Raw genomic sequence first — 20,898 nt, 5'->3', positions numbered from 1 at the left:
AGTCAGCTGGCTTCCAGTCCTGGAAGATAAATTCAAGCTGGTCCCTCCAACAGTCCCTGCTCCCTTGAATGTAACTCACTGGGTTGAAGGACCTGTGGTGACCAGGACTTGGTGCCCAGTTGGTGCTGATGTGGTCATCAGCACTAACAGGACACTTGGTAGAGAGATGGGCACCTTCCTGGCTTTATCTTCTCCCCTTGGAGTCATGGCACAAAGGGATCCCTGTGAGAACTTGCCGGCTATTCAGGGGAGCCTCTGCCACCGGCTGGAACCAGCAGAGGTAGGTGATGGGCAACCTATCAGACAGGTTTTCATGGGACAATGGGCCCAGCTAGGCCTGGAGCCTTCTGGCAATCCAGGCTTGTTTTCTTACAACTCTTATGGAAAGAACAAGGGGAGAGGTTCTTGGCACTAAGGCCAGGGTGACCTAGAACCAGAGGGCACAGGGCAGTTTCTCAAAGATTCTCTGTCTACAGCTTTAAAGTGCCTAAGGAACAGGGCTATACACAGCAGGGGTGGATTGGGTCCAGCCAGTAAAGAAGCAACACTTACAAGTGGCTTGGCCTCTGCCAGGTGCTTGCTTCTCTGTCCTCCACTGCTTTATGGCCGCATGGTCCTTTCAGGCCCCTCACTGACGGCTTCTGACCCTTCTTTTGGGCCCTTGAAGGAGCTGGAAGCCTGTCAGCTCCCACAGTGACAGGGCCTCTCCCTCCCACTGGCCAGCTAGCCCAGCCATGCAGTCTTTGAGACTGACTGAAAATCTCCTTCCTTTAGGCTCACAAACATCCTCTTTCCTGCCTTTCTGGACCAAGCACCCACCTCAGGCCTCATGAGACCAGAGAAGAGTGTCAGGAACCATTCAAGGATATCTTCTCAAAGCCCCTTTCTAGGGCCCAGAGCTCTTTCTGTCTTCCCCTCCCCTCCCCTTCTCTCCCCTCCTAGCCACACAGTGGTCGGTCTCCTTCTGCTCTGTCTTGTTGACTGAGGGTTCATCTCACCCTTGCTGGGGGACTCCTCATCTTTCTTTGATCACTTCCTTCTCCAGCTTGCCTTCAAGAATTCAAAGTCCTGTGTTCATCCTGGTCCTGCCTGTCTTCCTCACTGGGTCACACAGTCGGGAAGCAAGCAGTCCTAAGATGTCCTGGGTACAGCCACTTGCACTGCAGGAGATGAGGCAGAACATCAGGCGGCTCCCCAACTGTCTGCCCTAGGCCCCCTTTTTCTCCTCTACACCATGAACAAGATTGGATGGTGGTAACACATGCTCTGGGCACAAGCGCAACACTACACTCAGCTTCCCAAGTCACCAGTCTGCCCAGCAGACTACCAGGACCAGGACAGGTGGCTACAGCCAGGATTAGCAATGGAGCCAGGAGGACTGGAGCTGACAGCTGCAGGAGCTAAAGCCTGCTTCTCCCCCACCAGAGGCGCCTCTATGGCCAGGAGCATAGACTGGACAGACAGTGGGATCCAGACAATGGAAGCTGTCAGGTGCCTAGCATGAGAGGACCCAGTCAGGCATGCCCTATGTTGGCTGTGTCAGAGACGGGCTCATCATTTTCCTTATAACACACTTGCCTTCTATTCTCCCTCTCTGTAAGAACGTGTGTATCAACCTTTGATTTTCAAACCTTAGGCAGAAGGCTAGCCTAGCCTGCTGTGGAACCCAGGGTGGCATAAAGACTCAGAATATAGGCTCCCTCTCTCAGAGGACTTCACCCAGCAAAGACAAGAACAGCCATTACTCAAGGCCCAACAGGAAAGGAACTTTTCCTTTTTCAAGTTGTGGGTAGAGTGGTGATAGGGGGCAAGGAGAAGGGGAAGTGGCTACAGGAGACAAGAATCCTTCAGGAGGGGAACCTGGGTAGCCCTAGGTGTGGCTGTAAAGATTCTTTCTACTGCCTCACATCTTGCCCTACCCACTAAGCCGAGAGGCCCAGCAGCCTGGGATGCAGTCTTTTCAAATGGACCCACAGATGGAGCAGTGAGGTGACCAGGGCAGACGCAGGTGCTGCAGCTCAGAGGATGTCCAGGAAGCCGTTTCCTCACAAAGCTTCCTGTGATTCACCCCTGGACTGCACACCTGGCCTCGGGCTGTCCTGAAACATCTGGAGCTTACTAGGTCATGGATGCTGGACACTACTGTGATGTACACACCACACTGGGGACAACAGCGAAGAATGTGTGACTGATCCACATGGGTCACAACTGGAATTCCAGAGCAAACCAAGCCTTAGGGTGTAGGGATTCCTGGTAGACTGGGGCCAGGCGTGGTGGAGGGATTGGGGTCATCGGCTGACGATCTCAGAGGACTTGGACATGAGAAGTCAGCTCTTCAATGGTAAAATGAAGCAACTCTATTCCACACCATTCACAACCGCCAGGAGGTGAAAACGACCCCATGACCCCTGAAGGATGATGAACAGACCAACAAGACAGAATTATTATACAGCCGTAGAAAGGAACGGAAAACGCTCGTGCACACCACAGTATAACTGAATCTTTAAAAGTCATGCTAAGTGGGAGACTCCACTCACTGAAAGCCGCAGGCTGTTGCAGAGCACTCTCCAATGTTCTTTGACTTAGGTTGTCCTGAAACATGTGCAAGCCATCCTAAAACTCTATAAACTTAACAGCTCACGATGGAGTGGGTCTGGACAAGCAGACCACGGAGCTGAGAAATCCTAAATCAAACAACTCGAGATGGGGGTCATCAGACAATGCATCCGAACAGAGTGCCTACGGCACCACCTTCAGGAGTGTACGTAGGACATGTTGGAGGAGGTTCCTTTGTGACTGTGCTGACCTCTACTTTTAACAAAGTCACTCTCAGGAAGTGCAGTGCCCCCTGGACTGTGATGGGTTAGTGACACGCCTAACTGAAGATTGCCAGTCCATGAATTTACCCACATGATGAACCACCATCTGAGAAGTTGCTTGTACCGAGAACTGTGTACAGTGAGAAGATGCTCTGCTCTCAGGATCAGGGCACAGATGGGCAAAAAGAAAACCTGTGTCCAGAGGCAGAGGCAAACCAGGGAGGTCTCAGCAAGCTTTCCCCAGGGTGTCACCAGCAAACAGCAGCTGGTTCCAGGTATCTGGTGTTGTCCCCGGAGCAACACACCATGAACAGGGACAGATTCCTGCAGCTTTTGTGCATGCTTTCCAGGATCCTTGAAACCCAACTCAAACTGGCTGAGCAAACCCTGACCCTAGCTGAGAGAAGGGTGGGAGTCTAGCCCTAGAACTACCTAGATACAGACATTTAAGAGGGGCAGCCTCTGGCATTTTGTCACCCACTGTGGGTTCAATGTCTTTATACTCGAAGTATATCTCACCGGGTATGGGTCCACTAAGAGCTGAGTTTCTCCTGTTTCCTAGAGGAACAAAGTAAGGCATGCAAGCTCAGCCAGAGGCAAGGTGTGAGTTCACATACAGGCTTCAGCCCAACAGTCACTTGGGAAGTGGGGGAAAGGGTCCCATAAAATAGTTGTGGTGAGTGGGGTTGGAAGGGAGAGGTCTTTCTTGGCAGGTAAGAGTACATACAGCTGCTCGTCTTTGAGCCATGGGCCCTGCTGCCCCGGTGGGGATGCCACCCCATCTACTGAGCAGTACTCTGACTTATACAGCTTGAGCCTGTAGAATCTCAGGCCCTGAAAGCCCCAGCCTGAGCACAGTTCTGCTGGACAGCTGGCCTTAGCCATTGGGTGCTCCCTGGACCACCTCCCAGTCTGCTCTGAAGGAAACCGAAGACAGAGCAGGTTCACATGGCAGGGATGGGCTGACCGTGGGGAGGTGGGTGTCATGTCCAAAAGACCCCTGGGGTACTCAGTTTGAAAACCACTCAAGTGTAATAAATACCTAAAGAACTTCCAGGGGTCAAGGCCAACTTATACAATCCCTTGAAACTCAGCACCCAGGTTGGGTCAAGGACTTTATAGTGACTTGTCTGCAGATTATCCTGCAGAGGATGCCAAACTCTCCTGGAACCAAGAGATGAAAGCCACACAGGAGGCAGGGTGCTCAGCATTCCACCAGAGCCTGTGGCTCACTAACAGCCTCTCTGCATTCTGCTACAGCCAGACAATTTCTTCTCGTGCTGGTCCACTCTAGAACCTTCTCTGGTTGTGCAACATCTGAGCTCATAAATATTTGGGGGGATCCTGGCTACTGGTGCTAAGCTCAGATGACCCAGTGTGGGGTGATCTCTCCCAGCAGCTGGTCTTGATTTCAAAATGTTCAACTTGGAGCTGCACAAGTTCCTCATCTGTAAAAGTGCAGCTTGAATGAATGTTTAGGCCAAGGCAGAGAGGCGAATCAACTGGAGCTTTGCACACCACTAAACACGGTGCAAGCTTAATCACAAACCAACGCAGAGGACTTTACCGATGCTGAGAAAAACCTACGCTATCTTTCCACATTCCCCTTGTCAAGATCAAAGAGAACATCACTTGAAACCCATCTCCTAGGGACACTGGTGGTGTCCACCTTTAATCTCAGCATTGGGGAGACCAAGGCAGGCCAATCCCTGAGTTTGAGGGTCTATAGAGGGAGTTCCAGGACTGTCAGGAAACCCTGTCTACACAGAGAAACCCTGTCTCAGAAAAACAAAACAAAAAACTCTTTTTCCCAAGTCTCCTCACAAGTCCACCCCAGCCCCTCAGCACAAAGTGTGCAATCTGCTGAGGAGTGCCCTCTGTCCGTAGCCTGACCAGGAACCACCTTCTAGTAAATCGCAGGGACCTGCTTGCTCCCCGGGCTTGCGTGAGTACCTCCACATTCTGATTTCAACCAAGCTCAACAGCATCCATCGGGATTTCACAAGGCAGGGGGTTCCAAAAGCAAGCACACTAACATATGCCCTTTCTATCAAGGACACAGGTTTGACAACGGCTTCGGGTGGTGGCTTCTGGGAGACATTCAATCCCTTTGTGAGGACTGGCTTATGGTTAGTTACGTTCCACAGGCCTTAAGGCCTTCTTCCACGGTCAGGCTGTCAGCCACTTTTATAGGCAATCCTTCAAGAATCTGGTAAAGGTGGCTGATGGCTCAGTAGTTAAGAGCTCTTCCAGAGGACTCAAGTTTAGTTTGTTTCCAGCACCATACAGCAGCTCATAACCATCTGTAACTCCTATACAAAAGGATCTGTCTGACATCTTCTTTTGGCCACCAGGGGACTGCACAGACACACATGCAGGCAAAACACACACACACACACACACACATATACACACACACAATCTAAACTATTTTTTAAAAAATCTAGTAAAGGTGTGTAGGAAACCAAAGTACTGTGAGTGAAGGTTTGCAGGAACAACAGGTGTTCTGAACCCTTTGTGAACCACACTAGGGGTTCCTGAGCCCAGTACACACTGAATGTTCTCTTTGTGTGGCCTAAGTATGGGCCGTGTCAGGGGGGAAGGAAAGGACCCAAGATGTGTTCACTGAGGGCACAGTCCAGGGCTGCTGGAGACCCTGGCAGGGCACTGGACAGGGACAAGATAGGTGGCTCATTAATGAGGCTTCGGACAAGCCACCAACCTTCACCCAGCTCCTTCCATGGGTCAGTGCAGTGTGGTCCTATGGCCTTTTCAGCACACCACACACCAGGCTCCAGGATCTGTCTCTGCCCAGGGGAAAATGAGCCTCACAGCTGTCTGCCATACACCAAAACAACAGACCACACTGCAGGAGCACAAGGTCCTTACCCATAACCCTAGCATCTTCCTCGGTGAGCTAAGAAATCCCAAGTGGCCAGGGCCGTGTCCCACAGAAAACTGCTTGCTATTCAAGGGCTGGCAGCCATCCCTGGGTCAGGTGCTCCTAGAGTGAGAAGCAGAGACCTGGTGACAGGGCAGGATGCACAGACAAGGGCGACCATGTGATTCTGTAAATCCTGAAGGGCAGCCTCAGTTCCCAAGGTCTGGCTCCCAGGCCCTGCTGTGATACGACTCTGGATCCTTCCAACTGCCTAGACCCTTCCTTGGCCATCAAGTCTGAGCACACATTTGATTCCCTTGTAGTCCACAAGACTTTGGATTCCTGTTTACTGATGGGGAAAGGAATATCCAAGGAAACTAGTCTATGCAAATATTAAATTAATCTATGTAAATCCACACTAATTTATGCAAATTCCACTGTAGCTTGAATCAAAGAAAAATTGCCTGCACTTACGAGGACAATTGTTTGTTTTGTTTTTGAGAGAGTATTACTATGTGTGCATACAGGTACCCTACCTGGCCTGAACTTGCAGAGATCCTCCTGCCTCTGTCTACCAAGGGCTGAGATTACTGGGTATGGGCCATCATATCTAACTTTGAGAAGAGCAGCTATACATTCTTTGCATAGATAACTGTAATAATTCAAGAATGAAATACAGGGCTAAATATGTAGCTCTGGTGGGAGAGTATTTGCCCAGCGTGCACAAAGCTCTGGGATCAATCATTAGTCTCTAGTTCTGCATAACTGTCATGGTACCCATGCCTGTAAACCCAGCCCTCTGGAGACGAAGTGATGAGAATCAGGAGCCCAAAGTCATCCTTGGCTACATAGCCAATCAGAGCTAACCTGGACTATCTGAGGCCTTATCTAAACAAATAAATACAACCCAGTCTCCTTACTAGAGCTCTTTCATCCAGGAATCCAAACAACCACAGGTAAACCTATCTAGCCGAGAAACAGTATCCAGGTCAGGGGGTTTTGAGAGGAATTCAGAGACTCATGGCTGCTCAACATGCTAAGAATAACTGATTATGATAACTTAGCCATGGATGAGGAATTTATATCAGTCTTCCCCCAGACTTGGGGATCATCAGGGACAGGAGGGTCAGAAAGAGCGTAAGGAACGTAGGAAGGTGTGGGGGGATGATGCGCAATGCTGTCCTCTGGCATCACTTACACTTGCGTATGTGCACACGCAAGTGGAGGCTACCTCTCCTGGTAGGGGAACATGCCTCAGGGGCTGGTCTCAAACCGGTGTGCAGAGAATGAACTGGACTCAGTAGGTTACAAAAAAGGAAGAGGCCATGAAGTTGGAAAGAGGATGTGGTAGTGGTGGCCCAAGGGGAACTGGATGGAGCAGATGCAATCAAAATACACTGCAGACACACATGACGTTCTCAGAGAATGAGAATGTCAGTTAAAGTTATGTCAGGGGTTAGACAGTGCATAGGAACCTGTAAGACCCAAGCTTAGTTCCCAACACACAGGCTGGGCAGCTCATAATCTCTTGTAGCTTCAGCTCCATGGGGGACCCAACACCCTCCTCTGTAATCCAAGGACACCTTTCTGTACTCAGGCTTGTACATATCCAAACATATGTAAAAGTGAAACAAATCTTAAAAAAAAAAGAAAACAGACAAGCATTCGCCCTGGGTGGGGTACTGGGAGTCACACAGGGCTGCAGTGGAGTACACTGGAGGATGTAGGTTATAGTCAATGCGGCACAGAGGTTCACACTGGATAGTCTGAAGGGGTCCCGGGTCTCATCCCCCACCCCGTGGCTCCCAGGTGAGCTGTGCATACCATCCTATCCATGTGCTGCTCCTAAGTGCCAGTCTGCTCCGTCTGCTCTAAACACTGAGCAGACAGGGAACTCTGGGCACAGGGCCTGGGAATGAAGTGTCTCTCAATGGACTGGAAGGGTCTCCCATGTCCAAGTATATTTCATCAAGACATTCTAAGGCCCTTAATATAAACAACACTGGAATTTTTCTTCCTCTACAGCCCAACAGCCACCCCCCAGAGCCTCAAGTATGATTAGAATGTCTTCCCTGTCCCCAGGGCACACCTGCTTGAAAAGGCTGTCACATGGGCGGCCTCTTATAAACAGTAAGTAGGCTTAGGTTCCTTTCCTGTCTCCCCCCACCCCAGTCCCCCACTCCACCCCCACTGATCTTGCCCACCTTCAGATGAAGTCCTTTACTGACTGAAGATGCACAGATTTTGTGGCTGTCTCAAGGCAGAGGTTTTGGAAGACACCAAGAACAACCTCCCGTAGCCACTGCTGGCCTCGGGCCTCCTTGATCACCTGCCAGAAACTGTGAGGTCACACCTGACCCCCAGAGAGGCCCACAGGCACCCAAGGGAGAGACTCGGCACTTGAATGTCAGATGGAGATGGTCTGAGCCGGCTGAGGGTTTCATGCTGTGGGCATTAGTTATTATGACTCTGTCTGGGAGCCACTATCTCCTGCTTTATGTCCTGATCCTAACCCACAGCTCAAGAGTGAGCCCATGACTTCGTCCCATAATGCCACACCTCCTAAGGGTCCTATCACCCCTCAGTGCTACCCCAAGTTGATAGTCAAGCCTTCAACACATGGGCCTCTAAGGGGCATTCAAGATACAAAGTACATAACACAAGCTCAAAATTTGTTAGTGACTCTCCACGATGCATAGACTGGTTTCAGCTGGCCCCCTAAAGAAAAAGTTGACAGGCAAGCCACCATACATTGATAGAACCCTCCTTTTAGACCATTTAGTTTCTTAATTGTATATTTGACATTTAAAGACATTGACCATCCCAATATTAACTTCATCTGTTCATTTCTACTCTGTGGTTCCTTTGTGGTTCTCCAAACAGGTCCGTGAAGGGATCAGGGATGTGGCACATGCCCAGTGACTCCTGTGGCCTCCCAGGTACAGACTAAGAAGTGAGTTAAGGTACCTTGGAGGGCACACAAACCCGGTGGAATTCTAGGCCTGGGCTTTTCTATTTCACACTACCCCCTGAGCTAAGCCGGAATGAGGCCCTCTCAGAGGCCTATTTTCTCATCTGTAAAATGGGCAGGGAACACAGAGAGCCCCAGGGCCTAAGAAAATTCAAAAGGAACAGTTGATCATCAAAGCCGCATAGGACTCTGAGCCACATGCTGGTGTGGACCTTAGAGGGGGATGATGCAGTGGGAGAGGACAGGACACACCGGACAGACAGAGAGCTCGGCTCTCTATGACCTCAGGCTCCCTACTTGTTCTTACCTGCTGGGCTGAGCTCTGTCTGAACTGTCTCAGGTGAGAGAGCACGACTTAGACTCCCTGGTAGACAGACTAGAGGGAGGGGGAGCACATGGCTAGGTAATAAAGGTGTCGAATTTCAAGAGGAGGGTTCCTCACCTCCCCACCCCAGACTTGAGACAAAAGCCTGATAGCCTAAAATAAATGTCCTGGAGGCTTTTGTCTCCCTTCCCTGCTGCCAGTCCTCCTCAGCAAATTCAAGGCTAGGTCAGGACAGGTCACATAACAGTTGTGGGCCCTCCAACCTTCATCATACCTGTCTTCAAACTAACTAACCCTAGATTAGGGGAGAGAAAACTTCAGACACACACACACACACACACACACACACACACACAAGCCCTAAAGAGACCGATGTCCCTTTGCAGACATAAAGACATGTGGCTTTACAGACAGAGGGCCTATTCTCTGTGTGCCTGCAGCATGCCTGTGTTTCTAACTCCATAAAACCCTTCTCTCTGCTCCTGTTTGCAGTGTTTCTACAATGTTACCTGCGGCGCTTAAGACTTTTCCCGCCTTTTAACAAACCTATCAGGCAAGCCCCCTAGACTCTATCCCAGGTACACGGACTGGTCACACTGGCCTCAAAGATGACTTGAACACTGCCCCCATCACTTTGGGCAGCAATATTCATGGTCATAGGGCAAAAGATTTTCAACTGGAACAAACGGGGGTCAGGAGCAGGCTAAGCTTTTGCACCTTATATAGCAGGTGTTCTAGGTAAACAACAGAAATGGCAGCACTTTGGGCATCGAAACGCTGGGCAGCTCTCTATCACAATGACCTCTGAGCCAATCACGCTATGAATATAAACACTGAGAACATGGGACAGTTGTTTTCCTGGGACAAAAATCACAGGAACTGACCACTATGTATCACAGCCACCAAGTGTTGGGCTTTCTGAGTGCTGTGATGACTGACGGGTAGTCCCTGAACTGCACCCAAAGATATATCATCTCGGGGTAAGCACCCTTTGCCTGCCTCAGGGCACTGGGTTCCCAGGTAGGAGACACCAAGGCCCACTGGCTCGCCTGAGATGACAGAGCCACTCCAGGGCACCTCCTATTTCCTCTCCCCTAACATCTCGCTGGCCCTGTGCGTCTGGCAGAGTGCCAGAAAAAGCAAATCACACAAATATCACCCAGGAAAGTGCTGGGGCCAAAGAGCAGTCGCACCCTTTAGTCTCCTCCAACACAGATCAGAATGGTGCCTGCTTAACCAGCCTCTACCCGCATAACCAAGACCAGTAAGGCTGAAGGGGGAGAGCAGAAGCAGCCCCCTGCCCCATTTCCTGCTGCACAACCCTCTGGAAACCACTGTGTTCATCCACAGAGAATCAAGCTACAGCCACCCATAGTAAATTCAGAGCCCTTCCCCCCCAAACCCCCAATGCCAGGCCAAAAGAATGTGTGGAATGTGGATGGCTCTCAGCTTGTTTCCACAACCCAAACACATCACCATCCACAGGGCAGGGAACTGCACTTATAAGGAAAAGGCCTGCTGCTGGCCACTTCCTGGGCATTAAACCCTCAGACCTCAGGAGCCTGAACACTGACCCCAGGGCTGACAGCTCCTGCATACTTTGTGGTATCCCAGGACACCCAGGCACTCTCCCTACCCTAGTGCACATGTGGACTCGAACACAGACAAGACAAAAAAGATCGGCAGAGACACAGAAACAAATACCAAGCAGCTTTCTTGGCTTCACAGAGGGCACTGTGGATTTAAAGAAAATGCCTGAACAACTCTTGTAGCCAGCAGTGGGCTTTATGTAAGTGCATATATGTTCCAGAATGGAAGATGACATGACCCAGCAGCTGGTCCTCAAACTGCTTTTGCAGCCTCCAGAGCAGGAGCTCTGCACTCAGAGGTAGCCAGAAAGACACAAGGTGCCGCCATATCATGTGGAAATTCCTTCCCCACTGACTTTACTGGGGACAGTGACAGTCCTACCAGCAGTGAGATGGTAAAGGTCAGAAACAAATCCAAGAACACAACACTACATACCCACTAATCCTCTGCTTCAGCCCCTCCTCCCGACACGCCTGGAATGGGTGTGTGTGTGTGTGCGCAAGTGTGTGTGTGTGTGTGTGTGATCTATAACCTCAGGGCCAATGGAACCAACTGCTCATCACTGGACTTGAGAAACTCATGTTAGAATAACAGCTCCTTTGTGCAAAGGCAGGACAGGCCACTGGCCCTGCCCCATGCTGTCACCAGAGACAGCAAGCTGCTGGGCTGGTTTGTCCATAGGACATGAATGGGAATTCTCAGAAAGTAAACAGGACCGTGGCCATCCCGGAAACACACAGGTGCCAGCCTCAGGCAACTGACCTTTGCCGGCAGGGCACACTGCACTGGAGAAGATGAAGAGAAAGAGGTGGTGGTGGTGGTGGTGGTGGTGGGGTAATAAGGGAGGTGTTGGTGATACCTGTGAAAGGACACATCACCGGAAACTTCTGAAAGTTATTTCCCCTTGCTTCTGTGAATCTCTGTGTGCTGGAAGCCCTCCTCCTCTCTAACCCTGACATACATTCACTGGTCTGTGCATCTCAGGCACCAAATGCTGCCCTACTGGGTAGAGGTTAAAGGGATCAACCTTATCAAGGGCCTGCTTACCTGCTGAGGGATGCTGGCCTCCTGATGTCAGAGGAAGAACTCCAAGACTCGACCTTCCATCCACGAGAAGAGGGATGCCCTAGGAGACAGAAAGGGCAAGCGTGAGAAGATTCTGAGAGTCGACTCTGTTGTAAGTCTTTGCAGAGGTGGGGGTAGAGATAGACAGTTAGGCAGCAGATCCGTCACTGCAGGCCTTCCAGGCCTGCGCTGCTGGAAGGACACAGCAACCCTCTCTGGGCTACCTCTGCTCCAGCCACTGGTTATTATTAGAGCAGCATCCAAACCCAGGCAGATTCCAGCCCAATGGAGCAGGTGTGACACACCTCAGGTATCTCTGTGACACAGTGAGACAGCCACAGAATGACCACCAGCAAGGGCAGAGTTCATCACCATACACCATGTAAGATATGGTGGGGCTAAAGGCTTGAGTTCCCGACGCCATCTACCAAACGTCAACTTTCAAGAACTGGGGTGGTTGTACGGCTGTGCACATTTATAGGAAAGCTGTTCTGGGCAGCGTAGAAGGAGAAGGGTCCATTCTGAGCACCTCCCTACCTCAAATGCCACTCTACACGCAACAGCTATCACACACGCAGACCCATATCCGTGCCCCATACCTTCACAAACCAGCCTCTGTGTCCCTGTCCCTGCATCTATGTCACACACACCCACAGGGCTTCACCTCTGGTTCGATGGAAATACAAATCCCAGATGTACCGAAAGGTGGAAAGCAAAGAAAGCGGTCCTACCAAAGCACCCCAGCAAAGGCCACTTGAGGAAACAAATGGCATAACAAATGTGTAAACACAGAGGCAGAGTTTGGCATCGTGGGCACCAGCAAAACATCACTCAGCTTGACGTATGTCACCCGAGAGGCTAGGACAACGTAAGGAGAAATGTTCATGAACAAGACAGACCTCAATCCCAAAGGACACCAAGGGTACTATGGTCTGTTCAGCTGTTTGGCTTGTTGGAGAAGGGCCAACTTTCTGAAGTCAAAAGACTCCGAAGTATTGGGTAAGCCCTGTCAGAGCACTTATGGGACTTTACAGTCAGAAAGCTCATGTCCAAACGGGATAAGAGACCCTGAGCACAGAAAACCAGGCTGACGCCGAGGTGTCCCACTAACCACCTGCCATCCCAGTCCTGGAGAATGGGAGGGAGAGGTGGCTGGGGGTTACTGTGCTGGGATACCCTGCACACAAGAACAGTGGGCATTGTTCATGTCTATTCCTCCTGCTCTAACTTCTGGAAACCCAAGGTCTCTGCACAATGAAAGAAAGGGTATGACTAGGGAGCCAAGCTCCATCAGCTGTCACAACATCAAAGTTAACCATACGAATGAATGTGGGGCAGACCAAGTCACTGTAAAGTCCGGTGCCTACATCTCGACATTTGCTTCAAAAAACACCAATGCCAGCAGTGGAAAGAATCTGGGTAACCCCCTCCAAACCCCAACACCAAGTGGACAATATTGATGTGTTTTCAGGAGTCTCACAGCGCCATCTTCTCCCACTGCCCAAAAAGGTGTTCGTGTCACTCTGGTCATCTCTCATGGTCCTGGAGGACATGAAATTTCAGAGCTTGACCCTAGCTGAGTGCCGAGCAAAGAAGGTTTGTGGCCGTCATCCCACCAAATTCAGGCAGTAAACTACAGAGAGACACAACTGTCCACACCCCACTCCAGAATGGCCAGCAAGTCCCTGTTTCCACGTTCTTAGACGACCTCCCCACAGGCCGCAGTATCTCAGAATGTGACTCCATCTGCAGCGAGACTCTCTCAGGAGGCAAAATGAGATTAAGGCCCTAACGCATTATGACAAGGTGATTTGCTGAAATGGAAAATGTGGAGAGGCCCTGCATTCATAGCAACAAATGGACGTGATGCTGGCAATGGCCAACGGCTTCCAGCTGCCATAGGCTGTCCCAGGCCCCACCCCTTACAGTGGGCCCCCGAGGGAGCCTACGCTGCCTCCACGCACATGCTGGACTCTAGGAAAACTAATTTCTGTTGTTTGTGCTACCCAGTGCCTTGTGGTTCCCTGTTAAAACTGTCTATCAAATAATCCACCACACCCCGTATTCTCATCTGCAAAACATGAAAAGAGGGTCACAGGGTCCTGCCTTTCTGGATACTGCTGAGGGAGAGACTTGAGACAGCTAATATTCTCACACCCACCTCGCTTGCTACGTCTCCATGAAGGGTCTTGCCTGACTCTCTGATCCAGCCAATAACTCAAGTGCTATTCACTCTCTGTCTCAGCACCCCAAGATGAGGCTCCAGCAGATGTCTATGGATCCAAACCTGCTACCTGCATACCCAGCCCTCCCATGGGCAAGTGGTAAGGTTCCACAAGAAATACAGAAGACAGAAATAGGTGAATCTTTACATCAGAGGCAAACCATGGCCTGGGGGCTGAACCCAACATGGTCATCTGCCCCTGTTAGGCCCACAAAAAGCGGATGCGTAACAGTTGGGGGATGGGATGGAATGAATCAAAAGTATCTCATGAGGTGGGCATTCTATGACATTCACATTGAAGTCTCCTTACACTGATGTCTCACTGGATAAACCAACATGTCAGCTCTGAGGCTTCCGTGCTATAACCATGGGGGCAGCTTCAGAGACCTTCTGGCCCACAAAGCTGAAAGACCTGTTTCCTGGCTTTCCAGAGATGTTTACAAGCCCCTGTTCCATGCCAGGCTACTTACGCAACAGGCACAGGGCCAGGCGGCTACAGGCTCAAGCCAGAGGCAAGTGGGCCCCCACCCACAGGTGCGGGCTGGGGGCCAGGAGTGATGCCAAGAGCAGCCAGCACGGTGAGGGCACGGGAAGAGCAAAGGCGAGGACGTGGGCACGGAGGAAAGCAAGGGCCAACCCCACACAACTTCAAAGTTAGTATCTTGAGCTGGTTCCAACCTGGAAGGGAGGAAAAAAAAACACCCCAGAGTCCTTCACTAAGGAGGGGTGCAGTCTTGATCCCTTTGGTGACATGTTGCTTCCCAAAGCCTCCAAGTGCAGGTCAGCTCCACCAGCCCCTGTGAGGTCCAGGAATGCCCTGAAATTCCAGAATTCCAGGGCCCGGCTGTGTATTTAACCCCCAGCTTCCCACGGTTTGGTAGTCTGACTTGCGTGAAACTGCTCATGAGAGTCAGTGGTAGCTCTTTTGGAAAAGAGCCTGTGGCACAGGCTTGAGATGTGAACTTGACCCCCTAGCACCACTCTTGGGGAAGACCTGCCTGTGCTACAAGTGGGTGTGGACTACCAGCTTTCATCATTTCTTGAAAAGCTATTTGTCCAGGTTTTAGCTGCCTCCTCCATCTCAGTCAGTCCCTCAGAGTCCTCAGTCTGACCCACCTCATACTCTGGCCTCTACTAGCAGAAGAGTTTTTATTTCCCTTCGGTTTCTTGCGACGAGGTCTCAGGTAGCCCAGGTTGGTCTATATGCTATACAGCCAAGGATATATCAAGGATACTCCCCGATCTCTCTGCCTTCCCCTGCGGCTGAAGACTTCCACCAGCCATGTCTGTGACTACTATCTAAAGGCTACTGAAGAAGCAAGCTACTTCCCCAGGCAGAGTGCAGCCTGTGCTCCTCTGGCAAATTTCCTGGGGAACCAGTGATGAAGGACACCCCTGGGGACTGTGGGGATGAGCAGTTCCTTTGCAGGACTCACTCACTGTGCGTGTGAGGAAACCACCTGGAAGAGGGGACTGGTGACTGTCAGTCACGTGTGTGTGTGTGTGTGTGTGTGTGTGTGTGTGTGTGTGTGTGTGTTTCAGAAGAGCCCGATGGGTCTGGTATCACATTTTCTGGACCTCCATACCCGCTATCTGTTAAAACAAGGCTCTCCATAGCAAGTGAGAAATTCCTATGTGAACATATCTTCTCCCGCCCTCTTTTCAACAAGCCCACGGACCACTTGGGAGAATAGTGGATCTTGTCTTTTAGTTCTTCGAAATAAAACAGAAGCTACGCAACACGCAACACCAAGAACACAGAAACGTCTCAGAATGCTTACAACTCCACTTCTTACATCTGAGTAAGGCTGGGGTTCCCAAACACTGGCACGTATCAGAGAACTGTTTGCCCCAGACCAACCAACCTTTATCCTCACCCTGCCCAGGTTCCTGATGCTGAAGCCTGAGAATGTATATGACTTAGAGGACCCCAGCTGACACTTTGAGAATCATTGGCATAGTGACCCTGAACTGTGCTTTTCCATCTGTCCTCTCTGCTCCAGTTACCATCCTTGGCAAGCCCCACCCCCACCCCCAAGCACACTGACTGACCCCCAGGAAAGGCTTCAATGGCTTGCAGAGGATGGAAAATGCAGAGCTGGGTCTGTGAACCAATGCAGTACAGCACCGACATCTGCAGCCTCTATAATTAGAGGATGAAATACAAAGAGAAGAATCCTTCACAAAGCAGGCCACAGGGACCGGATGTCTGTAAGCAGCGACAGAATTCGGTCCTATGCTGTACTTCCTTCCTTTTCCTTCCTTTACAGGTGACAAAACCTCCCAGGTCTAAAAGTTGGATAAAGTTAAATATCCTGCCTAAGGCAGATGAAGGCAGCTGTGGCCGGGCCTCCACGGAACATGGAAAGGGCTGCAAAGTCCGGGCAAAGGTGAGTTCGTGAAACCTTGGGTTATCCGTGAGTGTGACTGGCGACTCAAACCCCAGCCCTGCCCTGAAATACAGTGAAATCCTCCCTCCTGGATGCTGGGCCGGGTGATAAGACAACAGCACTTATGGACCATGAACTTGCTGGTTTTTACAGAGCACTGGCTCCAGCCTCCACAAGTCCTCTGTCCTCCCCTCCAGCAGCACCAAGGACCACCAGGACTCAGGCTGTCAGCTGGCCTCTTCAGAACTCCTTCCTACAGGTCAAATCTTGGCCCTGGCAACCTCTCACCTTGACAACAGTGTAAGGGGCAAAAGAGAAAGAAATGCAGCCAGAGGCTTTTCAATGAGACCCAAATTCTTTCCATGCCTGACTCATTGTGGACCAAGAGCCTTCCTTCCTTCTCCAGCTTTGCAGTGGGGTGGGGGTGGGGGAAGATGAGCTGGGGGCTGGGGTGACAGTCACAGTTAAGAAGGCCCCTGCCAGACATCTGAGCAAAGTGGGAAGGGGGTGGGGATGCTATTTTCTAAAGACTTGTGGTTGACTAATCTGATAGGTTATCTCCCAGCCATTCCTTTCAAATCCACCACACCCCCACAGGTGGAATCAGAAAGGAAAACCCCTGGGAGTTATAAGACCATGAAGAGACCTGTCTGTATCTTAAACTTTTCTCCTAAATGAAGCTTCGGTGTCTAAATCCCTCGGAGATGACGGTAGCATTACCCAGAACACAAAGCAACTCCCCCATCTCCATAAATACCTTTCATTTATTTGTTACTTAATGCACCGTGTGTATGTGCACATACATGCACGTGGAAGCCAAGACCAACCTCAGGCGTTAACCACAGGAGGGCCCTTGCTTTCTGAGATAGGGTTTCACACTGGGACCTAAGGCCACCAATGAGGCCAGGCCACCAGGTCAGGGAGCCCCAGAGACCTGCCACCTCCCAAGGACTGGGATGCGCATACCACACACCACACTCACTGTTTATATGTGGGTGCTGAGGACTGAACTGGGGTTCTTAGGCTTACTTTGTTACTATGGACTGGGAGAGACCTTTTGGATCTGAGATACAGGGCTGAGTGACCCACCCAACCTATCAGCTAGCTCCATTCCCCTGGATTCCGCAGCCTCCGGGCTTTGGTAAGGCTGAAGCAAACAGAAACACTGTTTCCAGGGATCCAGGACACACCTGCCTGAGCTATCCTCTGACTGTTCTACACATCTCTTTATTCCCGATTTTCTTCTTCACAAGCCCCATTAATTAGGCACGAAAGGTTAGCCCGCTATAACGAGGTTCCCACCCCTCACAGCTAGGGCTCATTTGGCTCCCAGGGATGTGAAGTTACAGAGGGCCATCGCTGTGTCACCTCAGGGTCCTCATCAGCTCCCTTTCCTCCTTGCCTCTGTGAACAGCAATTTGGCAAGATTAGCCAAGTGTGCTGGGAACCAGGGGGGAGGGGGACAGGTTGAACATGAAAGTTGCCTGCATGCGTTAGCATGAGACAAAAAAACAAAATCAAAACCCGGCAACCCCATCCTGGAATGACAAGGACTGTGAGCCAGCAGGGAGGACAGGCTCCTCTGAGCTGCTGCAAACTTTTCCTCTCTCTGTTCTTCTCAGTGTTGTCACAGCAATGGCTTGGAGTCACCTGTCCCCAAGCCCACGGAATGGAGAAGGGATACTCCCTGTGAGGGCTGTGCTTGGTTGTCAATTTGATGTCATCTGCAGTTAACTACAATCCCGCACACCTGTGAGGGATTTTTCGGGATTGAATTATTTGAAGTGGGGAGAACTACCTTAAATCTGGGACACACTTTCTAGTGACTAGAGATCTAGTCCTATACAGGGGACCGGGAAGAAGGAAGCGCTCTCTTTGCTTGCTCTCACTCTGGACAGCATTTCATTCCTTCACTGGCATTAGAGCCTTCGTCTTTGGGACTCCAGTGTACTTTTAAGATATGTGCTCATGCAATTAAAAAAAAAATTACTGGCTTCTTGGACTTTCCATTGGGAAACAGCCATTTTTGGACTATAACCTGTAAGCCACTATAATAAATCCCATATATACTCATTCTATCCATTCTGTTTCTCTAGAGAACCCTGAAAAATACATTTCCTTTCCTTACAACCCTCGGGGGTCAGGAAGAAAGCCTAATAGAAGTCCATACAGCAAGAGGCACCATAGCATAATGGGTATCACACCACAGTAACACACAGATTTCTTTTAGGGGGCAACCAGGTTAAGTGCACATGGTGGATGCTCCCTCCCTATGGAGGGAGGGTGCTCCCCAAAGCAGCACACCAGGCCTCAGTAAACACCCCAAAGAAACCCTAGGATTCATGCTCCCTCCCTCCAGGAACAACTCCCAGGCATGGTCTCACAGCTCCTCAAGAAGGTCCCAGCCCCGTGCAGTCTCGGTGTCCACAAGGTCATTCGTTCAGCAGTTCACCTCTTGCTGTTTTCCTCTCTCACCTCATCTTCCTGGTGCCCCAAACCCTGTTCCTGAGAGAAGTCACCATCCAAAATACCAGGCTCTGCCTCTGGGGGTGGGGGCGGGGTGGGGGTCACAGTCTGGAACAGATGGGAAATGTACAGCTGGCTCTAGGTCACTGGTTTGGCTTTTTGCCAAGACACAAACACAAGGCTGATACACACACACAAAACAGCACTCCTGGCTGGTTCTAGTCAATGCTGGAGGGTGACTCTGTATTGTTGGTACACACACACACACACACACACACACACACACACACAGACCAATTTAAAAAGCCATGCAAATATTTTGTTCCATTAATACAACACATTTACACCCCTGCTAAATCGGAGGTAAGAGAGCAAGCGTCACCTGTACTCCAACAGATGTTTTTTCGTCAATAATATACACAATCACCATGGATCACTCCCAGGTTAAAGATCACCAGAGGTGATGGGATTGGGGCTGTCAGCTAGGTCTGGATACTAATGCAGGAGCCTTGATCCTAGGCTAATCCGCAGGGAAGCGCACAGTATGGAAGGGCTAGAAAGCTGAACCCAGTCTTATGGGGTAAAGCCAAGGAGATAGCCAAGGAGACAGGGTGAGCAGGGAGGGTTAGATCTACAAATCCTTCCTCTGCCCTTTTTAGCTTCTAGCGTTTACCAATCTCCCTGCCTCCGGTACCCAAAGCACACTCGTTTAGTCTGTATCTGTCATCAGTTCCTGTGGTTGAAGCTCCCTCCGCCACCTCTTACAAAGACACATGTGTTTGCATGTCGGGCAGAAGTAGGAACCATGCATGGTAGGGCCTGGACATGGTCTGAATGCTGAAACCTTAAGTCTCCCAGACTGGAGGTGTTAAGAAAAGGTAAATTCTCTAAGAGGTGGGGCCTAGCAGAAGGTAATCGGTGGTAGGGTCGCCCCTACAAGGAATTCATCTAGCCACCCTGCTAGATGAAAAGAACAGTCTTGCCCTATCCTAGACTCTCTGGTTTTCTGTCTCTCCCAGGGATCTCAGCACCCAATGAAGCTGGCGGGAGGCTCTTGAATCTCTTCTTAATCAGTTCTTTATTAATGAAAACACCAAGAAATCCTGACACCCCAGGCTCCTCCCATCTGCAAAGGCCCTTTTGCTCTAATAGGTAACGGTCACAGACACCAGGGCCTGGGTATCTTTCGGGATGCACACTCTAGCAAACACTGCATAGTTTACTGCCCAACCCCCGCCCAGCCTCACTTGCCTCTCCTTCTTGCACAAATGCACCTCCCCCTTGTCCCTGTATCTCCAGGAAAAGTGTTCTCTGAGACAAGACCTTTGTCCTGATCTCTTGTGCACGAGGAAGCCTCTGGATTCTAGCAGGCACTATTGCAAAGATGATGGCTGGGTGTTCACAGTATGGACACAGACTTAGGTTCTCATACCCTAGGTGCAGACAAGTTGCTGATCCTAGAGGATTCTGGTTGAACAAGTACATTAGGGATGATCCCCCCAACCCACCCCCCAGAGTAGGTAGAAAGTGGAGGCCAAAGGTCATTTAAAAAGAGAGGCAGTCTGCTGTACTCACTCCCCTTTGCACCTGCCTTCTAGAAAGAAACGAGTAAAATTAAATTTTTCTTGTGAACTATCAAAAGGAGTTGTTTGACAGCATTTTTCCATTCCAGTATCATTGTGCAGGGACTCAAAAGCTGGGTGACGCCCACAACAAAGGTCGCCATGGAAACCGCTCACCTCCCTCCTGAAAATCATGACTTCAACCTCTCCATCCTCCCAAACCCACTCCAGATTGTTACCGAAGAACCTTTGTGCAAACAAACACCAGCGACTGCCTGAATGGCAGGAAATGTGGCAGCTTTTTTTCTAATTTTAACTTTGCTCCAGGAATGTGTGTGTGTGTGTGTGTGTGTGTGTGTGTGTGTGTGTGTGTGTGTTTGGGGGCCCACATTCCTTTGCAGCCACCTCCAGGGAGCCCAGAGAAAAAGCAGATCTCAGGCAGGCCTTCTCAAAGGAGGATGCACCACAAATGTCACTACTCCAGCCAGAGTGGAGTCCAGGGCCTGAGCACTCAGGTCATGGCCAGGAAAACCTGGAAAACAATCCTGCCAAGCATCCCCTGGGACAGAAGGGTTCCAAGGAGTCTCATTCTGTTTTAAAGCCTT

General features: G+C 50.5%; 1 protein-coding gene across 4 annotated transcripts in view; it reads right to left on the bottom strand.

Annotated features, from left to right (window-relative positions):
- Window positions 1-20,898, bottom strand: part of Sh3bp4 (SH3 domain binding protein 4) — an 81,010-nt gene that overhangs the window by 37,968 nt on the left and 22,144 nt on the right. For 3 of the 4 annotated variants that reach the window (XM_029480361.2, XM_085839310.1, XM_085839313.1), the window contains exon 2: window positions 11,634-11,712. The gene's annotated coding sequence lies outside the window, so the exon portion shown is untranslated. Of the gene's footprint in view, window positions 1-5,708; window positions 5,824-11,633; window positions 11,713-20,898 lie in introns of all 4 variants that reach the window. The other variant, XM_085839316.1, reaches the window with a different exon arrangement.

Source organism: Mus caroli, unplaced genomic scaffold, assembly GCF_978045245.1.
Source record: "Mus caroli unplaced genomic scaffold, Mus_caroli_1 scaffold_1, whole genome shotgun sequence".
Lineage (NCBI taxonomy): Eukaryota > Metazoa > Chordata > Mammalia > Rodentia > Muridae > Mus > Mus caroli.
The sequence above is the reverse complement of the archived record's forward strand: the minus strand, read 5'-3'. Positions and strand labels throughout refer to the sequence as shown.